Genomic DNA, 22,672 nt, shown 5'->3' with positions numbered 1-22,672 from the left:
AAGCCCCTAATTTTCTTCACGGCTTCTTTGTACAATTGTAATATAAATAAGTTACACTGATAGTATTTCCACGCATCCACTTAGTAATATTACATCATCCTACATTTCACTTATGAATTTTCCCCCAATTCAGCATAGCATTCAGCTATGTTCTGAGAGCTGGAGATGATTTTTTATGCATTGTGCTCGGCTCCACTTACACAGCAGAGAGTGGGTTCAGTATCAGCTCTCTTTCCAAAAATACGCTATAGATTGGTAAGTGTTACAATGGCACCCTTGTTTTTTATTAACACAACGTTATTTAAGCTGGAGTAAAAGCTTTTGTGGGTCTTTGGCAAACTCTTCTGTGGTGGAGGCATCTTGCTAGTGACCTCTGCTGAACACCAGCGGATGACACAGAGCAACAAGGTGAGTGGCTAGCGGGCTGGCACCCTACTGCGAGGGGGTGATGCTGCACGCTGTGTGCAAATAGGCTGAGCGAAGGTGGGGCTTGTCAAGAGAAGTGACTAACTGCGACGTGTACAAAGTTGAAAGCCTGCTGGCTTTCATCCCAGCTCTTGGCTGGGAAGAAGAAATTGGAGGAGAGGAGAGGCTGTGGCCAGGAGAGGCGTTTCTGTGCAGCACAGTGCAGTGGGAAGCAGATACCAAGGATAGCTCTTGGCAAGCTCTTCTGTAGCTGCTCTGCTTTCTACACCAAGCTCACTTGTTTAGCACCAGTGCAAGTTTCCCTGGGCAGCACTTGCATTGTAGCTTACCATCAGCACTGACTTTATCTGCCCTTTAATGGGGACAGATTTCTGACCTATTCTGTCATCTACCATCTTTCCGAACCAGTGGTATCTTGCACCCTTCTCAACTTCTCTTTCCATCTTAACATGTAAGGAAAATGCATGATAAACCCATCTGCAGCCTGGTAGCCGCTGTGCTGTTCCTCACAGCGCAGTGGGGGGTTAGGCTTGTGTCTTTTTAGCTTGCAGTATAAGTGCTTACCAGCTGCCGTGCTAAGGCTACTGCTCCCCCCACCCCCACCTGTATTTGCGAGTTGATACAAGTCTGATAGCACTACTGCTCTGCTGTAGCATGCTTTGGGTGAAGTCTTTTAAATTAGAGATTGCAGGACTCAAATGGGCTTGTTCCTTTCATCTCCCTGAGCTCTTTCATTACTGCACTCCTTCCTTTGCTTATGTTCAAAAAGTCCTGAGCTGGAGTTGGGAATCTTGACCGATGAATACTTACTTGTGTCTTTTTCAACAAGAGATGTGCACTGTGCAGCTTGCTTAAACCTGCTCCTGTCAGAGGCTGAGCATCTGCAACTGCCGTGGCCTTTAGTGGGAATCCCATGGGGCTTTGCTCTTTGCAGGGGTACCCAGCCATTTCAGGAATCAATTCCTAATGCAAAAGGAAGCAGTTTATTTCCTGAAATGAAGAAGAATACCTAGAAGTCTCAGATACAAGGTCAGATCACTATGATGCACAAGAGGAGCTGCATGTCGAACTCCTTTTAGCATTACTAGCATGTGCTCTTGTAGAGACTAACAGATCTCTGTAAACTCGGCATATTGCAAACCACTGAGGAACCATTCTTTCCAAATTCATTAAAAATAGAAAATTCACACATTGGCTCCTCCTCCAGCCCATCCTACATTGCACTGTTTTATTCATGTAACACAAGCTGCATTAAAAGCACATTAAAAATACTTAAAGCATAAGAAGAAAGAGAAAAAAATCACAGTGAAGGATGAAACAAATTTTGCTGTATTGCATCCCTCATTGCCTAGTCACTGAGGGGGTGCTATTTGGCAGCTTTTTCCTGAACCCAATTACACCAAGATATTTGGGGAAATATGCCTTATTCTGTCCTTGCCTGTGAATTTCTTTGTCTTTATGGTTTCTCATTATGACCTTAATGTTTTCTTACTGTAGTTTTTAGAATGTGAATAAAAACAGTGGCAGGACACATTGCACTAAGAAAATGGTATCTTCTTTTGTGTGGAGTTCTGGCTTATGGCTTTTTGTTGTTGTCTCAACAGTCTAATGCATGGCTAAAGGAAGCTTTTTAATCTGGTTCAGATGTTGTCTGTAATAAGGGGCAAGGGAGAAACCTTAAAATTTTCAGAGAGACTAGCAAACGAGATGCCACAACACATCATTATTCACGGTGTGCCTTCTGAAGCACACTGGTTGGTAAGTAATTTTAAGGTATTCTAGATTTTAAGGCTATGAATCACTTGATATTGTACCAGCGCTACAGGCAATGGGCCTGATTCTGCAGTCTGAGCTTCTTGAACAGACCTTGTCTTGATGCAAGGTAGGCATGGTCGGTAGATCAGATTGCAGTATTAGGCCTATGTCTACAGCATTTCTGTTGCCTCTATTTGGAGAAGGATTAAATATTCATTTTTTAATTAAATGCTTATTTTATTTTTTGGTAATCAGCATTAATTTTTAATTTAGCACTGACAGTGCAATGCTGCAGGGCACTCTGGAGGAGAAGGTTGCTCCCTTGGAGAGTTTGCAGGCTAACCAGATTAAAAGGTTGACTGACAGAAGTCAGATTTTGCAGGGAAACCCTGATGTGTGGAGACCTGTTGGAAAGCAGGTTAGATGCTGCAGTAAACATAAAAAAAAATTTTTTTAATACATCTAAGTATCTGAACTCTCTGAAATTTTACACTCATCATTATACCTGCTAAACGCCACTCTTTCTGGAAGTATGTAGCTGTAATGAGAAGAGAATTCAGACAGAGAACTTTATGCCTGAGGTATTTTGTAGGTGATTGTCAAGGAAACTTGACTCTCGCTCAATTTAGGAAGTGTAACATAATGCTTTTAAAACTTTAACCTAGGTAAAGCAGTGTTTTTGCAACACAGCAAATTAAAAGACCCAAAACCTTTTGAATTTTTGTGAAAATTATAAGTTTTTTCCGTTGTTTTTAAATCGTTTCTTTGAGAACACAAGCTTATTTCTGAAGTTATCCTTCATACTTTGATGTCTTTATAAATACTGCTAAAATGTCTCACTGTCTGCTGTGGCTCTACATTTATAGCATGCTTACCACAAACTTCTATTTCTGTTTGTAGTTGTGAAAACTCCCAAACTGATCCTTAAATAGATCTGATTGCTCTGTAGTCCTTATTGCCTCAATTTGTCTTAAAAATATTGGTCTATCCTTTCTAGTCAGTAAGCATATGCCCTTTCTGTCTGCCACCAAGGATTTCTGCGGGTGTGATTACTCTGCAGAGAATACTTCATATTTTCCATGTGTGGATTAGAACAGGCTTAATGGAGGGTAACTCTTTATAGGAGTTGAATAAACAGTTTTAAGTCTTTCTTCTGTTAGTTAATATACTCTTTATTCAAATGGGCATTTTATTCCATCTAGCAGACTTGCTCTAGGGATCAGTGAGACCTGAGGTCAAGAATTGCTGGAAATGTATATTCTGAGTTACCCACTATGATTTTTGGGGGAGAATAGTGTCCATTTTGCACATCTTTTGTTCTTTGTTTGCTTTGATAACAGCAGGCTAGAGACAAACAGTAATTACACTAGTTTTTCAGATTTGATTGGAAGTATTGAAGGACAGTTGTGTTCTCTTACATAAGAAAGGCCAAAGTTAACCTCACCTCATATACGGAGCTGGTCCACTGCTCTGAGCTCTTTATGAGACCTGGCCATTGTTTTTATTGACCTATGTATTATTTACCACTGGTCTGAAATACCAACATTTCAATAAGAAGTGATTTTTCTCCTTCTGTTAAACATTTTTCATTCTGAATGTGGACAAAGACGTCAGAAGTTTGGGGAAAAAGTGAATGGGGAAAAAAACCAAGAAAACTGGCCTTTTGGAAAAACAAAAGCATTCTGGCTTCTTGTCTGCCCAGTTTCAGGACTGCCTGCTGTCTTCAAGCTCTAGGTCCCAGAAGGAGGGCTGCGAAGAAACCAGGAGCTGTTCCTCTGGGACCAGGTCCATCAACTCTGCTGCTGGGACACCTCCTAGCCAAACCTACTGCAGTCACCCAGGGAGCTCTGCTGGGCCAGATCCTTCTGGGATGAAACAGCCTCACCAATGTGCATGAGCAGCTTTTGGCTCTGCAGAACAGCTGGTGTGCAGTCAGTAGGGTTGCTCTTCTGCAGTTGATATTTGCATTTGTTCTTCAGTAAACAGCCATCGTTGAAGTGGAATTGTAAGGTGGGATATGGCTGTTTGGGTTAAAGAAACTCTGATAGATAAATTTGTACTAGGCTGATGTCATTGACATTTACCAGACTGCTTTTTCAGCCTCTAATAATCCTACTGGGAAAGGCTTTTACTGACTCCCAGAGGCTCCTGGTTAGTTATGCCAATGGGATGAAAAGGGAATTGGAGTGACTGTTTCTCAGGGAAGGCAGCAGTCCTGAGGGGAGGATGTTCAGGAACAGGCAACTTTAGGGAAAAGCAGATTGAATTTTCTTGTTGTTGAAAAGCTGCGTTGAGACACTAGTATACCTGAAAAGTGCAAGGCTGACAAGGGCGCCTCCTCATACAAGCATTACAGTGCCATGCTGCTAGCTTGAAATAAGTGGAGTTTCAGTGATCAGCTGGAAGATTGCTACCCTGCTTGGTTATGGCCTTGAGGAGTTGAGTTGTCCTCATGTCTGTAGTCCAGAGTTCCTACGGGACATGTCACTTAAATCAATCCTTCCCCAGAGTGGTTGCCAATGGGCAGATTTCATTTTCTGGAGTCTGCTTTGCAGAGATGCCTTGCTCCTGCGCTGCAACTGAGGTCAAGGGAAAGACAACAGAGGTGGATAATGCGAGTCCTCTGGAAAAATCATGTTTTACCTCAAGCTGAGTATTCAAATTTATCTGGGTGTGTATGGCTCAGTTTCTCAGTGATGAAGAACCCCCATCTCAAAGCGATGTTCATATTTGTTTATATCAATATTGTAAACTGACTCAGCGATCATATTGAGGCATGCCACAGCCTTTGAGGAAAATAGTAATTTTGCCATCAAGTGTGTGTGTCTGTTGGGAAAGGAGGAGGACAGAGGGCTGAACAGAAGGCAGTGAGGAAGGTCCCACACAGCACAGGGAAAGAAGAAAATGTTGTGCAGGGGGTTGCTACATGAGCATCCTCTGTTTGAAACAGGCAGTAAGACAGCATCCCATGCAATGAGATGAGAAAATAGTATATAACCATGTAATTAAAATCTGTATCATAGCACAAACACACAAAGAGCCTGAATTCAGGTTTCACATGTAACTGATTCTAGCATTTCTGAACCTCAAGTCCTGGATTTTTTCATTAGGAATGCAGTACACTTTGAATATAGCCCACCTCAGGTGAGCTATTTATATGATATTTTTATTGTTTGTAAGAAGAATGAGAATATTGTTCATAAGAAGAATGAGTGCTGTGATCCAAACTGTTGGCTTTTCTTCACCGAGTCTTCACTGAGAGGGACAGACTTCTGTCCCTCTGATAACAGAAATACTTACAGAAAAAATGGAATTTGGAAAATGACTAGGTCAGAGGTCTGAACTAAGACAGAAATCATGAAATTACTCACTTTCACTATAACACCATTAGGATTTTTCCACTGTCTGTGGTTAAATACCAAATGACTAAATCTTCATGTAGTTTCTGTGGGGCTGGGCCAGCTTGCATTAGCTGAGGAGCTGCCCGAGAGCACATTAAATAGTAACTGTGCAGAAGAATCTCCTCAGGTCACTGTGATTTCTGTAATTGATTTTGAGGTCAAAAAGATGTTTTTGTTGTTTTTCCACTTGCTGCTCTTGTAGCTTTTCCTGTCATCATCTGTGGAGCTGTCTTGGTATTCCAAGTTGAGTTTCCCTGTTGGAAGGATTAATTTTACATTTATGTCACTCTTGCAGGCACGCACCATTGCTGTAATTACTCCAGAGCCATTATAAGCTAAATGTAGTGTACCTTCTTCTCCACTGGTGTTGCAAATTGACATTAAGAGGCACGGTTTGGAAAAAGGTTGTTTATGCTAAAGAAATTATTGTAACTATTATGTTATTTAAAGCTTTCTCTGTTATTTTCCTTGTGCTCTTTATCCTTATGTTCTTTATACTTAGCTCTTTAACCCTCACTTGGGACTGGGTGGCTGGGGCAAAGATCTGTAGCAGAGTGAATTGAGATCTTTGGGATCAGTGGGGAGTTTTGTTTGGATAAGTTGTTCAAAATAAGCCCTAAGTGGCTAAGAGTACAGCTTCAGGGGGGTTCTGTCAATTGGTTTCAAGAGATTCGAAAGAGCAGAGAGTGCCTGTGAGAAATTAAGTGCTGTAGCTGATAAACATTTCTCTGAGTAAATTACAAATGACCAGATCTTGAGCTCTTTTTATAAAGCATTGGATTGTCCATCTCAAAGAGAGAAAGCATGCACATGAAGCTAGATATCACTTTGGCTTTAAAGATTTTGCCAGGGAAGACTTTGTTTTAAGAGCTTTTGTTGTAGAGCATGTGGCTCACTCCAAAGGTTTCCCTGTGACAAGAGCTTTCTTTGCTCAGCACACTTCTCACAACTGCAGTGGCAGCTATATGAAGAATGTATCATCTTTTATAGACCTTTTAATGTCACAGCATCTCACCATTTTTTAATAGAAACAGTGTGGAATAAAACTCATTAGTTTCTTATTTTTTAGCATTTTTACCAGAAATTCTGTGAACAATGCTTCTGTTTCATCCCTAGAGTGTCTCTGTTTGAAGTCAGTAGCGATGTCCTAGGGATGTGTATAGTTCTTCAGATACAAGCATTCCCACATTACATATTGTTGTTCACACAGGCCTGCTGCCCTGTTTATAACCTTCACCTCCTCATATTAAAGAAACAGCTGAAAATATCTCTTTTTATTTCAGAGCAACCTGCACTTCCATTTTGTCCCTCCGAGATACTTAAAGCTCAAGTGTTCTGCAATGTTTTAACATAGTTGTTGTGTACAGTTCTTTCTATGCACTTGCTCACCTCAGCAAACAAAGAATTGCACATCATTGATGTTCACAGTCTGCAAAATTTAGTCCCTAGGGTTGTTTTTACACTACACTTGTTTTATTTTCTCTCCCAATGCTCATATCTGTCAGATGTATCTATATGAAATGAGAAGGCATTTTCAGTTGGTTTAATAGGCAAGGCAGCAGATCTAGAAGGGAGGCTTCTCAGTGTTGTATCCCCCAAGTCAAGGTCTGAAAAGAAACAAGCAGCAAAACTCCTTGCATTTGTTGTTTCACTGTGAAATGGGCTTCCTATGAAACTAGCACTGGGATCCAGTCTTGGAGTTCAGGGTGGACATAAACTGTCCCAAAGTTTTTGATAACAAGCAGGGTAGTTTGACACTAAGTTTCAGTTGAAGGTTGGCCATGAATGTCACTCTGAAGCAGTGATCACATAGAAGATACTTCACATTCTTGTAGGTGGTAATTACCGAAGTAAAGGTTAATACTGGTTTCAGTTCTAGCCATCAAGTCAGCTATGAAACACTCCAGTGTGTTTCCATACTGCCCATACTTTGAGTCTCTAGCACTACGGTTAATGGCAGTGGGTTATTCTTCACATCTAGAAAGGATCAAATACAGATTGATTGTCGGCTCCTCTCCGACACGGTCACGAGCTGGCGCTGGTAACCGGCTTCTTGCTTTGCAGGCTTGGCCAAGGCTCAGAGATGTGCCATGGAAATATCCCCATCTGTAGAGGAAAGATAACAATACTTGTTTTCCAAACAGAGATTTTGTTAGAATTAGACAGTTAATACTTGTGTGGGTCTTTAAAATGTATAGTGTTACATAAATGATGAGCATCCCTGTTAAACACCAGGGACATATGTGTTACTGTATAAATAGCAAACAATAATAAAAATATTAAATTGGGTAGACTTCTTAAATAGTTATTTCTCCAGGCTGCCTGTGGCATCTTTTTTAAATCATTCAGAAGCAAATTATCATGCAAATATTTCTGCCTCCATTACCAAATGGTTTTGCCAGGTTTAGTTTAAAAGTTGTCCAATGCAAGTTTTGCAGTTAAAGCCCTTACTCTCTCAGTGACAATGAAAATCAGTTGTCAAAAAAATAAAATAAAATAAAATAAAATAAAAAAATCCAAGGGATTTTTGCTTCTAATTAAAAGAAATGCTTAAAGGAAATCTAAAATGAAAATACCATTTAAAATCTGGTGACCTCAGGGGAGCAAGCAACTAAACACAGAATCATCTTAAATATACACCTACACCCCCCAGGGAAGGGAGCATGTCTTGTAACTTTTATTCCATATCATCTGCTTTTTGAATTTTGGAAAGTCATATATATTTGGTCTCCTCCATGCATACAAATCAATGAATCACAGTAATGGGACATGACTGACAGCCCAGTTTTTGGAAAGACTGTGGGATTTTGAACAAATCCTAAATGAGTTCAGAGTCAGTTTGAAACAATGTGAGTGGAGCAGATGAGTTTTGTCTCATATGAGCAAAAGGAAAATCAGATCTATTGCCTGGAATCAGAGTGTATTAATGGATCTCTCTCTGCTACTTTTGATGCCTTTTCTTGCTTCTTTCCAGTTTTTACTCTCTTCCTCAGCATTTTTCTGGCTCTCAGATTGTGTAAACATTCTTATTCCCTTTAAAGTATAGTCCCACATATTTAATGGTTAATGGCTGTCCGAAGAAGTGTTCCCAGCTCCACCCTTGGCTTTGCATCCCTGCTATTCCTTTTGCATTGGCTCTAGCAATGACCAAATTTCAGAATTAGCTGGCCAAGCTTGATGGAGAACTAACTCACTTAAAAAAAAAAAAGAAAGAAAAAAAAGAAAAAAAACCCAGACCCTACCTTTTCTCTCAGATCAGCCCAATCACCAGATTTAACACATGCAAGGTTGTAGGAACCTGGAGCAGGGATAGTGGGGAGGGAGTGTGAACTGCTTCTTTTGACAGCAACCTACAATTGCAACAGATTAAATGTAATGGGAAATTCATGTGGTGGGATTGCTTGAGTGGGAAAGCCACGATAGGAGCATGTGGTAGGGCAGATAATCTCGCTGTCAAGGAGAGGTCTTCCCTTCCAACTCCTGCACACACTGTGGGTCTCAAGAGAGATTTTTATCTGTATATGGACTCATCTTCACACCAGGAGAGCGTGTTCTGGAGCTGGCAGTGCTGCTTAAGGGAGGTGTGATGAACCAGCTCAGGGACGGGGGACAGCCTTGCTGTGGCAATACAGGTATTAATGCTGGCAGCCCTATCCCGCCTGGGAGTCCGTGAGCAGGGCTAGCCTGCTGCCTGTACCAAATCTGGCTAGGTTAGTGCCAATACCACCTCCTGCAATTGCCCTCTGGCATCATGGCATTGACATTCCCCTGGTCTGCTGCTGTCAGACCTGGTCCAGCAAACCCGCTGAGCAGTCAGCTCAGACACATTCAGATTCACATGCAGACGGAGTTCAAATTAAGTGTGTGATCTACCCAGAGTCATAAAAGTTAGTGCAAACAGATGTCTGTGATAATTAATTAAATACTGCTAGTGAATTCTTAGTAACTGAGACACAAAGTGCCGTTATTCAAAGGGCAAAACAGCACCTTCAGCAGATGAAGAAGAGCTGTTCTCTTATTGTTTGGCTGTGCCTGTTTCAGTTTGAAAGGCACTCGTGTTACACATGGGGGAAAGGAAGCTTTAACTGCACCATGCTCCCTTCCAGCCTTACCAGCTCCAAAACGCACTAACTTCTCTCCCTTGTATTGGGACCACTTGAACTTATGTGAGACCTGTGGTCAAGACAAGGTACACAAGGACCTTAGTGAGAAGGTTAGGAGCCTAACTATGAGCTCTAAATGGCCCAAAATTGGTCTGGGAAGTGCTTTCTATAACAGCATTATACTTATGTTTCAAACCTTTCGTCAGTGCGACACAGGACTGCCTTTCCTCTCCTCCATTTTCCATGAACTGCTGTGAACTAGAAGATGGTAGTTACTACTATAGGCATTTGGGAAAGTGTATTTTGTAGTTGCAGTTCAAGGCTTTCAGGTTAAGTAACCAGTCATATCTAATTCAAAGTGAGTTTTATCCTTACTGGTCTAATTGCTGGGGTCAGTACCAACAGGGGGACGCGAGTCCATTGGGTTGGGGGCCTTGCAGACAAATGGGCTGGGACAGGCACAGAGCACAGCACCGTGGCACAGGAGGAGGCAGGGTTTAGGTGTGCCCTTTGCAGGGAAGAGTGGCTGGCCTGGTATGGCCCATCAGCCAGCAGCTGGGCTGCAGCACACGGCGTGCTGCGTCTGTTAAGGGCACTATTGCAGCTCTGAGCCACCAGCCTTAAAAAATTTATGATGATTACTACTGTTTGTTCCCCATTCAATTACTGTTGCAATTGTAAGCTAAAATTGACAACTCTAGTTTCAAGGCACCACACTCAGGGAATACAGGATAGTTCAATACATGATTTTATCTCAGTCATTCTAATAGCAGCATTTACATTAACAGGAAAGATCACTCATACAATCAGTTGAAGATGCTATTGAACCAAAGAATTACAGTGTTAGTGTTGACACTGTAAATGGTGCGACACAAACAGTCCATAACATTTCTTTTTCTTTATATGCACCACACAAACACAATGGCTACCTGTAGGAATGTATCTCTGTATAAATGAGGTATCTTAGCTTGGAAGCCAAAAAGAGGAATCAGTCTAAGCACAGGTCCTTCGCCTGTCTTGTGGGTCTGTCCACCACTGCTGAGCCAAGGACAGGGCAGCTTATTACTTATATATAAGCGCCTTGGGTTCTGTTCTCCTTGCCTGTCAAGCACCAGGAAGGGAGACCGGAACCGTATTAAACCCTGGATACTGTACGGATTGATCTGGAAGGCTTTGTACCAGGCACAGCAATACGGACTGGTAACGAGTGGCGCCTTCTCAAGTGTGCAGTGGCTACTGAGGGAGAAAGGGACTGGAGCAATTAGTGATGCACTGGTGAAGCATGATGCAATGTGGCCACAAGCTGCTCAGAGCAGTGATATGAATCATGGCTCTTCCATTAGGTTTGCCAAGAGCTCCAGAAAACTGTAATGAAGATGTTTATTGCTGAGCAGTGGGACCAGGGATTTGTAGTATTTGTTGCGTTTGGCATACCACATCACTGAATCATCTTTGACATCTTAGTCAGCAAAGACTGACAAGACTGAGGCCTGAAGACACTTTCCACTGCAGCAAATAGCATCTACAGGCACTGCAGTGCATGTTATACTTCCAGTGGAATTATTTTTGAGCTCTCTGAACTCTGTGTGTTCCTATGATTTGATGCTCAGGCAGCAAAAATTGGCCAAGCCCCTCCACCGCCATGGGGGTGGTGGCCTGGAATTATAGACTCAGGATAGGTTTACAGGAGGAGACTGGATAAACTGGGAGCAAGCATAAAAGATGTAAGATGCCAGCAGAAGGAGTTATATATCCATCTAGGGAGGAGACCAGATGTTGTTAGGAACAACTGGAACTGGAAAAAACAGCCAGAAAAAAATACTAACCTTGTTTTTCCAGCCTTTAGGTGTACACAGAATGATCTGGCTGCAGACATAGTCCCTTCACCCTCAGGCTGCGACGTGCAGCCCAGCAGCTTTGCATAGAGCCAGTGTGTGCCGGGGCACTGTGGGCTCACTGGGAGCTCGGCAGTGAGCGTTGGGTCCATCCGGCTGCTTTGTCCTGGCGGTTTCAAGGTTTTCTAATATTATGGTGGTTCTCTGTGTGGTCACCAGATGGCATGCAACAGCGATGCATTATAACAAACCAGAGCAGCTGCTCAAACAAATCCTTGCCTGCCATATTTAAAAAAAAGGGGGGAAGGAGGGAGGTGAGGGCTCAGACAGCAAATTGCTGCTGTGTTTCTAATCACTCTTGCCTGTTTTTGATAAAGTTAATATAAGCCTAAAAGATGGACCACCTGTGTTAGCAAATAGACGATGCTCAGAGAAGCACAGGCCTGTCAAGTCCTGTATGTTTGGCACAAGATCTACACATCTGGCCACTGGCCACTGTTCTGCTGCTGCAACTCGCCCAGCTTGTGTATTTCCCAAACAGCTCCAAAAATGTTTTCTGGTTGCTAGACCTCAGGTACCAGATGTAGATGTGATCTCAGCCCAGAGGGGCTGACTTATTCTGCAGAATGAACAGCAAGGGGAGGAGGAGGATAGCTGTATGGAAGCTGTGCGTGGCTTTCCCCTCTAGTTGTTCCTCTCCTGGAGCAGCTCCCTCACTCTAGCACTCCTCTTCTCCATGTTCAAGCTGCCCTTGGTCTCCATGTCCCTGGCACCTTGAGCATAGGTTTTGACTCTGATTTGTGCATCTCTGCTAGCTTTTCTCAAGGGAGTCAAGTGCGTATTAAGGCAAATGGGCACACAATCAAAGCAATAGTTACTTTTGTTTAACTGAGTTACTGCTGCTTTTCAGCTGAGCTGCAGGAACTCAGGGGAGGTGTGCTCATAGCCTGTGTGCGATAAATGCAAATTCAAGCACACCAGACCACAGCCATTGTATCAGATGGGCTGCAGTACCAGTTACACATTAAGGTGGTATCTTCATTACTTGATTTTTTTTTTTTTCGTTCATATGCTTTAACTATGAGGCAAAGCAGATTGGTTTGTAGATGGAGAAACTGAGAAAGAGAAGCTCAGCATAAGCCCCCAAACTCTTGGGAATCACAGTCCTTCACACCTGACATGCTGCTTTGACTAAGGAAAGTCATCATCATGCTCTGGAGATGTCCTGATGCTGAGTACTGCCCACTCACCCCACATTGCAGTGCTCAGACAGTGCTTGTTCAAATGATCTCTGGTCTGTGGTTTTAAAAACACGTAGCTAGTCCTAAACTCAAGTCTACGTGCCTTGATCTCTGCCCTCAGCTTCAGCACACTCCGAGATGGGTAATGCAAGCAGCCTAACAGAAACTCTCTGCTCCGGCTGAGGCTGGTTCCTTCGCAAAGGACTGTCCTGGTGCCTTGTTTAACAGCACCAAGCAGCACTTGGGCTTTCAGGAGGAAAAAGGGAGATTTTTTGTTCCACATATTTGTTTAAAACATACTGGGGAGCAGTATACTTGAGAAATGTAGGTAGCCATATGAAAGGTGTGATGTAAGTGGGTGCATATACATAATTCTGCACAGAATGTAAATAGGCCCTTCAGAAACCCAGTTCTGCTTCCTTACAGGTGGAAGAGGTCACGTGAGAAGTTTTCACTTGCTTTAATCTTAAAAATCTGTTCTGCACTAACCATAAGTCTTAAGGGGAAAAAAAAATCAGTTACCGTGAGTTGTTAGTTTTGTTAATATTGTGAATTTATCTTTTGTTTTCTATGCTTTGCAAAGTTTTGTAAGATGTAAAAAATGTGTTACCACTGTTCTAGTAATTGTTAACAGTTTGACTGACTAAAGAAAAGATGTGTAACTTTGTCTTGTAGCCAAATAAAAATCCATTATTGTTTGGGACACTCTATACACTGTGTGCACTTTCTGTAACTGGCACAATAAGGAGGGATGGATTACTCTTTTCCAGTTGAAACCTCTGCAATGCCTGTAAATTGAATAGTTTGATGCATTTTTAATTACTAACTCAACACAGAGGCACGGTTTGGGATGGTCAGTAAGTGAGGAAGGATATTATTTCTGAGCTTTGCATAAATCAGTTTGCCTTTTTTTCTTGTCAGATTTAAAACTGGAATATTTTCTGCATGGTTTTCATGTCATTTCCTCCATAGTCACAGGGATGAAATAAAATAATTTCATGCATGATAAAGAAATCACTGCTAAGTTCTGTTCTGAGACCAGTGTAGGAAGCTTTAGAATGAGATAAGTAAAAAAAAAAAAAAAAAAAAAAAACATATGTAAAAAAAAAAAAAAAAAAAGACAAGACTTTTCAATATTTATTTCAAAGACTTTTTTTTCTGCTTTATCTTCAAAGATTCTTCTTTTGTCATAGTTGAGGTATTTTGATCACTAATCTAGCCACAATGCTCTCTGTGCGGACTGTGGGCATTTAGAGATGATGGTTGGTGGTATCTACCCTTACTGATTGTTGCTTGGAGACACTAGTCTCCTGAAAGGAAAACTCTAGTCTCCAGTATTTGTGATATCCTCTTATGCACAGGTAAAATCAATAGGAGCTTGACACTGAATGCAGTCCTGACAAAACCCCCCGAAACAAACAAATAACACCCCTTCCCCCNGGAGATTCATTTCTTTGAAAATTCTAAATGCAGAAAAAAGCTTCACACCTTTGAGTATTAATTGGATGCAAAGGGTCATGATTAATGTGTACATTTGTCATAGCTCATGATTACTTGAGCAACCTCCCTTGCTGCTCAGCTGCCCAGTAGAACTGGCTTTGGCCTTGCAAGACAGGTATCGGGTGAGATACAGGATGGACGAGTGAGTGTGGGTGGAATTAGGCTTATGGAGACTCCAACTGCAGGTTCTCAGGAGCTTTACCACATTTTGCTGCAAAGTAGCCTGGCATCAAATCAGCTTGCTCCCTTCTTATTTAAAGCAGTAAATCTTCATTTTCTTATATGTCTAGGAGCAATTTCTTGTCTCCATGTAGCCCTGTTTATAAACATGTTATTAGTACGTGGGTATTTCTTCCTCAAAATCTTTTCTGTCTCAAAAGCTTCAGTACCATTTAAACCCTTTAATGCACATTTACTTGTTTCTACATCAGCACCTTGCCCAGCCATGTTACTCTGCCTTCTGTTGTAGCTTCAGCCTTCTGCTGACAAGGAATTTGCAGCTCAGTTCCCATGATGCAAAAGCAAAGCCAATCATCAGCTTCCTCCAGCACATCTCCTCTTACCTGAGGTAGAAGGCTGTCCCTCTTCACAAGGCAGCATTGCAACATGTCAGCAGAGCAGCATATCGCACAGTCAGACTTGTCACATTAGAGGAGAAACTGATCCTCTTCTTTGGGATCTGTCATTTCATGTTACAAACCAGCCTGAGCAGCTAGAGGGCTCTCTCGTTATTATTCACTGTATTTAATGCAGAAATGTGAAACACTCCGATGAAAATAGACTGCCTTAAGTTATATGGCCAACTGCAAGGTACCATCATAATAGAGAAGTGCTCGTTAATGACCTAAATCCTTCCCCTGTGACCACAGGAACTTATTAGGTGGAATCTGAATGCTTATGGAAATCCCATCTAAGTCTTATTCAGAAATAAATTGGTAATACTCATGGGACTGGAGAAACGAATATCCACTTCCCTGGAGTGTCCGGAGGTGTGCACTAAAGAGGCTATCGAAAGAAGCAGTGGGACAAGGCAAGAGGCTCAGTTTGCTGAGCACTGCTCCCGAGTGCCCGGTGACGAGTGCTCCCGGAGAAGCTGAGTGCCCCTCCACCCCAGCAGCTCTGCGGGGGAGTTGAACGTGTTTAACGGCATGCTTTTGATTCCACACTTGTCTTGTGCTAATCTAATTCCATTGACTGCAACAGGAGTCCTCCAGAATCACAGATGTAAGAAAGAGGAGAATTTAACCTTAGCCATGATCACAGTAGAAATACTGCTACTTACTGTTTGTGGGGGGAAAAAAAAGAGAGAGGAGGCTGAGCAGCCATGCTGTCCATAGGCAACCTCTGTAAAGTGCAAGTCCTGGCAAATCAACGCATGAAGATTTAGTAGCTATCAGACCTTTATAGGATCAAGTCCTCGTGGCTGTAGCCATAACAATATCAGAAAGTTATCCATATGCTGTGGTGGGATTTACTTAGCTCAGTACTTTTTCAATTCCAGTCCAGGTGTTGCATTTGTCCAGCTCTTAATCTGTAATAAATTCTCATACCATGTTCACCACCATATGGTTATTCTAGTTTTTAGACCTGAGAAGTTTGAAATTAGGCAAATGAAAGTTACCAGCTATGTCTATAGCTTATGTACAGGCCTCAGGCCAACTCTGCATGGGAACAAGTTTCCCTCCTCCTGGTCAGGTATGACTTTGTGACATCCAGCTTTGCTAGCCCTCCTAGCACAGGAGGAGCCGCAGACACATCAAATGCCTCTGTATTGGGAACACTGACAAGTTCCCAGGAATTCAGCTACATCAGTGAATGGCACAACTTGTAATTCATCCTGTCGATAAGTGGGTGTGTTAATCAAGGGGAAAATCTGTGCAATTGACTGATCTTGATTCCAATTAATTTCCCATTAACAGATTTCCTAAATCATTAACAGGATGCCTAGTTACAGATGATGCCAATAACTCTTTGGCACATATGGCCTTCCTGCTATAATGAGAAGTGAGTGGGCTGGCACTGTCTGAGGGGAGAACATGAAGGAGCCTGTGTCCTTCTTAAGTAAGGATTTTACTTAAGTGTTTTTATAAAGTGGGTTGCCTGCTGGAAGACTTGTGTCTTAGTTAAGATTGATCTTTTTGTAAAGGGAAATTAGGTTGTGCTTGATAAAAAGCATAGTTTATAGTAGCACATAGTATCGTGAAGTTTGATAATTTCAATTTCTGTCTGAAATTATTGTGGCTTTATATAATTTGGAAGAATTCCATGTTCCACCTGTATCTCTTGTTCCCCCTGCCTCCCAAATAATGGAGGCTTTTCACAGACTACACACTGTAAGAATACTAAGTCAATGAAGTAGATTTTCCATACATCCTGAAAAGCCCTAGTGGCTATGGAAAAACATTTTGGGGCTGCTAGAAACTGGCGGTATTGAGGAGGTAGCAGCAGAGCAAGATTCTGACTTGTGGTTCAGAAGACTTGCTACAGGATCAGACTTCTTACAAATGCGTAGTACTTGGCGTTTCAGAGAAGGAAGAAAGTCTTAGCATACCTAGGTATTTTAACAGCTTTATAGTGTTTGGATTCCTGCTATTTTGCAATATTCCCCTGTTGAAAAGTAGCGTTAAAGTCAACCTGCCCGGCAGATGCCTTCAGTAGAGAGGAAGTTTCAGGAGCAGAGATTTGCGACACAGGAACTGTGTATTTAGACCATTAGCAAGATGATGTAGCAAAGAAGGTTAATATTCATGGAATCTGCTTATAGTTCTGGATATATTTTTTTCAATTCTTACTTTAGTGTATTGGATTTCTATTAGTAGAAATAAGGCATTTTTTTCCACAGGGCAATTCCTGACTCCTTTGAAGTCAGAGGGAGTTCTGCTGTTGCTGGTTGCTGTTGAGACCATGATTTTATCCTTCGGTCTTGTGGTTTGCAGTGAACCACTAGAATTCTTCTCCACTTCTGGGCAGTCTAATTTAGCTGCTGATGGCTTCTAGCTTCACCATAGACTACTGAGTAATGACCATGCTATTGAAAATGGATACCCTTATGAATAATCCTAGTGGAGTTCAGAAGGGTATGTTTAATTGTGGGTGCTTTATTCAGTGTCTATATCAAATGAGCTTGATCCCATTCCTGTCTTTAAGGGTTGGTTCTGGTAAGAGTTACCGTGCCTCTGTTTCCTCCAGCTCTGTTACCTCTTCCTACCTGGAAGTCTTGTTTGAGGGGATTGGGAGGAAGTGCTGTTTTCTGGGGTTTTGGGGGACGAGGTAGCCCCCTCTGTGCTGCACAGTAGTGACTGTGTGCCTGCAGCACATCACAAGTCAACCCACAGTAACCTGAGTTGTTATTTATAGTAGTCAAAGGACTGACTGTAGTTTAAAACTGACTGTTTCAGCATACCTCAGATTAAAGTGCTTCCAACTATGGTTTAGGACTCTCATAATTGATGCACCTTTACCAGAACACATTTAACCAATAGTCCTGGGAGCAGCCATTGAAGTAGGTCCTCATGGATCAATTACACAGTCTTAGAATTTAAAAACAGCAGTATGAGGAAGAAAAAAAAACAGAGCAAATAACCTGATCAGGGGAAGGAAAATAATTTTATTTTATAATTAAGTTACAAAGCAGAATGACAGACTTCATAAACTGAGTTCTGTTTCCCTAGACAAGCCAATTAATGTACATGGTTGGAATGATACGTGTTTTAACAAGCAGCATGAAAAATAATGTGTTTCAAGTTAGGAAAGTCTCACTTAAAGCCTTTAACATGCACAGTCAGCTAGATACAAACCACCAACAAATCTATCTTAACAAGCTTTTAAAATGTATTTGGAGTAATGAGAAGAAAATATAGGAAGACTTATAAACACACATGAAAGTCATTTCAGCAGCTATAGATTGCATAGCATAGTGAAAGCATTTTAGTTACTGAGCAGCAGTAAAACGTGTTGACTGTTTAATTTGTACACAGTTTTATTTTATAGCATTTTAAAAGTTGCCTTTTGGCAGAGAGAAAACATAAGGACGTGGACCTATTGTAACTCAGATGACTAACAACAGAGCTCATGTTAACTTCAAGGTCAGAATTATCATGGGAGAATAATGTTCCCTAAGCTCTTGGGATGTACATGGCTGTGTCTGTTTGTATAATCAGTTTTTACTTACGTATCCTATTAGCAAAGGGACACCTGGATATTGATAGTTCATTAACAGCTGCATTTCAGATATTCTGCCAGGATCTGATCCCAGCATCATGCTGGATAGTCTCTCCTTCATTCAGTGGACTTTGGACTGGACACTTAATGGGAAATTGTCTTTGTACAAGTGTGCAGTAATTAAATAGAATAGGCTTCTCATTGCTATTTATGACTTTGACTTCCTGCATACTTTTTATATAACCTACAAGTCCCAGAGTCCATGATGAGGTTTAGAAACTTCATTACAGATAATTTTACAGTCAGCATCTTCAAACGTAACTCAGTTTAAAATCATGTACTTTGAATAGTATATAATAGTTCTCCACCCTGGCTAAGAAGTTTGGGATCCATATTTGGGTTTAGAGGAAAGTGCCATTCAGTTGTAAGAGCAGTAGTTAGGAGGGCATACTGAAACTGTACAGAACTACTTTATTATATACGAAAGTGAGTGTAGCAGGGTGTGCAATAGTTGTCTCCCTCATATTAAGAAAGGAAAAGAAGAGGATAATGCTTAACTAGTTTCCTGTCTCAGGACAGGAGGTGTTAGTCACTAATAAATAAATGAAAATATAAACGGGCAATGAATATGGGCAAGACCAGAACTTACACTTTATGGCTGAGCATGATGCTGTCTCTGCATTCTGCAAGGTGCACGTGTGATGAGTCTTCTATCCTGGCAAAGTGTGAGAAGATCAGCTGATTTGAACGTTTGAAGGCGGGTAAAACGGGCAGCCTGGCTCATGTCTAAGGCAGAACTGAACTCCACTGAATCCAGTGCACTTGGGAGCACCACGCTGCGAAAGTTAAAGGCTCATAAGGAACACTTAGTCATTTGGACTGAGTATCACTTGAAATAGAGCCATTAATGTTTTAACTTGGAAAGCATTAGATCAGGGATCACAAATCTTACACTCTCATTTGTTACAGATGTTACACTGCTGTTCCTTTGCTATTCCAAATTAAATGCACCTGATCAGCAGTACTGATAAATGGTATTGATTTTATGCTGTACTTGGATGGGGTTCACCTGTGAATCTCAGATGCTATAGGCACAAGTCAAGGAGTCATGGGCAAGCTCTATTCATCCAAACCATGAAAAGACTCAGTTCAGTTCTATGATCATTGCTAAGCTAATGGCTAGGGAAAAGCTCTGCTGTATTGCAGATTAATAAGAGCTCTCAAAATAGCAGCCCCAAATTTACCTCTCTTTGTGGCTTGGTGCAATATCCTATGAATCAGTGGTGGTTTGGGCTGTTTCCGTCCGTTTTTTGCAAGAAGAGGGCCCCACCCTCCTTAAGTAATAAAGTTTCACCAGCAGTTAGTCTCCACATGTGGAAGCAACCAGCTGCTCTCCCTACACAGTCAGCCAGTTTCCAGGGACCACTTGGCCAAGTTATACTGTAGCATCTGTTTTTTTTTATATAAAGCTAATGGGCCTGTTTTTCCATCTCTCTTACAGTCCAGCTGCGTTATACTAATACATGCAAAATGTAGAGAAAAGCTCTTTGCAGAAGTGTGAGACTAGAGATTTGCCGCTGCCTGCGGAGTGCGGTCCGATGGCAGTGGTGGGCAGGTGTCAGCGTCCCTGCTCCTTGGGGGGTCACCTTCCTGCTGTGGCTGTAGGGTTGCCTTGTACCCCCCAAGAAAAGTGTTGTACTGTTTAGTCAATGCTGTCAAGAGTCATTGTTTTAGGCCAGAAAGTAGCCTTTTGTGAAAAGTATTGAGTAGGAGAGTGGTTTTGCAGTAGTTACTCACCCTTAATCACTTGGTGTTTGTGTATTCAGTGCTGGGAGCCACCTGTGAATGAGCTCGGGAGGCTTTAGTGCAGCAGGGCAGGTACTGTTCCTCGTGAATGCTGTGTTGACTTTCGCTGCTGTCTGCTGGACGTGTAAAAGAAGTATCCCATCAAACTGTTGTAGCGTCCATCTATTCTCTCTTAAGCTGAAGTTAAAGATGGGAATGTGCATTCGTGTGCAGGACTTACGATGTGAATATGAGCACTGAGAGACTGGTGTAGCCACAACTGCCACCTTTAAGTCCACATTCAGTAAAATAATTAAGCCATGCTTTAGTCCATTCCTGTTCCCAGCACTTAACATTCCCTGACTGCTCCTGCTTGTATTCCTTTTTGAGCTGCAGCATACAGGTGTGTGCTTATTGTTGCTTTAAGAGGATAGTAATATGGAGGTGGGATCGACTTCCAGGATACACAGAACCCTTTGGTAATCCCTCAAATGTAATCTGAAAAAAGGGAACTCGATAACATATTTCAGTATAAGTTGGTAGCCTAATTTCTCTTACTTTCCACGTGCCTAATTTATCTCTACATTCAGAACTCCTCATGCAAATTATCACTGACTCTGTTTAACTCTGCTTAACTAATTGGCACTTGTATATGCAAGATTAGTGATCAACTATATTAATATTATTGACCCGTTTGCCTCTTAGTGCTATCTATTTTTCCCAGGTGAATGCAATTAGAGCATAATTAATTATCAAATAGCTATGTTCTTTTCATTCTGAACACTGTAACAATTACACACAAAGATTGGCACAAAATCCTGAATACATAATTCATCATGTTTTGTGCTTTCCCTGTATAATCCATGGGAGATTTGCAAGAAAACAGACACAAGTAGTTGATACATAATGTATTTAAAGACCTATAAAAGTTTCATCCTTGAGTATCTACTGGGAATAGGATGGTTTGAATTAACTTTTAATTGTATAGCTGAGAAATGAAATACAGATAAAGGGACAGTTACTGTAACTGGCATCATACCAAAATAAATGTTGGACCCAGCTGTCCATATCCTTGAATACATTAACAACTTTGTGCTCTTGGGTTGTTTAATTGGATTCTGTGGGACTGTGAATTTGAGTAAACTTATTCATGCATGAGTATTTTCAAGATCAGGCTGTTGCAAATACTCTCACTGTAGAATAGAGGAACGAATTCCTGGTGATGGTAGATGCGGCGTTTGACTCTGGCAGTGTTAGGACTGCTCTTGCCCAGGGAGGGTTCCTGTCCATCCTGCGGCAGAAACCCCACCTACCTCGACAGCAGCTTGCTGTGCAAGTGCTGAGCGTTGTGGCCATGGGGTCTGCTAAAACTGCAACATTAGAGAAAGAAATTATTTGTGTCCTTTTCAAGGCCAAACATAAGTGTAAATCAGCTTCTTCAGTTGAAGTAAATGGGTGGTGGGATAGGAGCCCCCTGTACTGGGCAAACTATTCACCTCACTGGGTTGCCATACGGTCGGACAGGAGTCCAGCCAGCTTTCGACTTCTTTTCCAAGGGGTCAGCTCGTAGCCCCGAGCTCTGTTTCTGCTGCAGGTGCCTTGCCATTGCCCATGGCTGACCAAGCCCGGCATTGCAGAGCACAGCCGTGGCCATAGCTGTTCAAAGAGGGGTTAGACCCTTTCCACACATGGTCAGATGCCTTCAGCTTCCCCACCTCCTGCTCAGGGATGGGCGAAACCCTTGGGGAGGGCAAGGGATATTAAGCATGATTATGGCTCCTAATTCACTTGGGGACATACAGATATGCCTTTCTGGAGTAAAGATAATGAAACTAGGTAGCCTATTTCCTTTTGTGTTTTTCCCCATCTTTCCCCCATACACAGACCCACTGGAGCATAGTGGCCAGGGGTGACAAAGCATCTCAAGCTTTCTGTCTTTGACTGGGATAACTTGGATAGATTGCTCTGCGTGTCCAAGCTTTTCTGCTTGTAAAACAGGGATAGTAACATAAATATTTTTTATGTAGAACTTCGAGATTTATATGCAAAAAGTATTGTTACTGTGGCCATCTGGGATCTGAGTATGCATATATATGAAGACATATAAAGCACAATATTTCCCTAATTTTAAATTACCTTTCTGAAGCTTGGGCTTAAATTACAAAGGAGCAAAAAAGAATCTGTTTGAGTTTGGAAATAATAAACACTCTCTCCCCCACCCCTCCCCAAATTAGAATTTATTACATCTTAAACGCAGTGACTCAGTACAGTCGGGCCCAATAACCAGACTGCAGTGAACAGAAAAAGAACTTTCCGAAGGTGCATAGATACGCTGGTGCCGGGTCCCCGTCCCCACCCCCCTTCTCTTTTCCTGCTTTACCCTTTCTGCCTTGGCCCAGGTTGGAAGCGGGATGGTCCCAACGGCGCTGGGAGGCGGCGGCGGTGGCGGCCCGGGGCCCCGCGCT

At 42.0% G+C, this 22,672-nt stretch overlaps 1 protein-coding gene across 1 annotated transcript in view; it reads left to right on the top strand.

The window, feature by feature from the left end:
- The window catches only part of XYLT1 (xylosyltransferase 1), a 282,026-nt gene that overhangs the window by 13,419 nt on the left and 245,935 nt on the right, over positions 1–22,672 (top strand). The window lies entirely within an intron of this gene.

Source organism: Apteryx rowi, unplaced genomic scaffold (genome assembly GCF_003343035.1).
Source record: "Apteryx rowi isolate R43461 unplaced genomic scaffold, aptRow1 scaffold_6, whole genome shotgun sequence".
Lineage (NCBI taxonomy): Eukaryota > Metazoa > Chordata > Aves > Apterygiformes > Apterygidae > Apteryx > Apteryx rowi.
The sequence above is the reverse complement of the archived record's forward strand: the minus strand, read 5'-3'. Positions and strand labels throughout refer to the sequence as shown.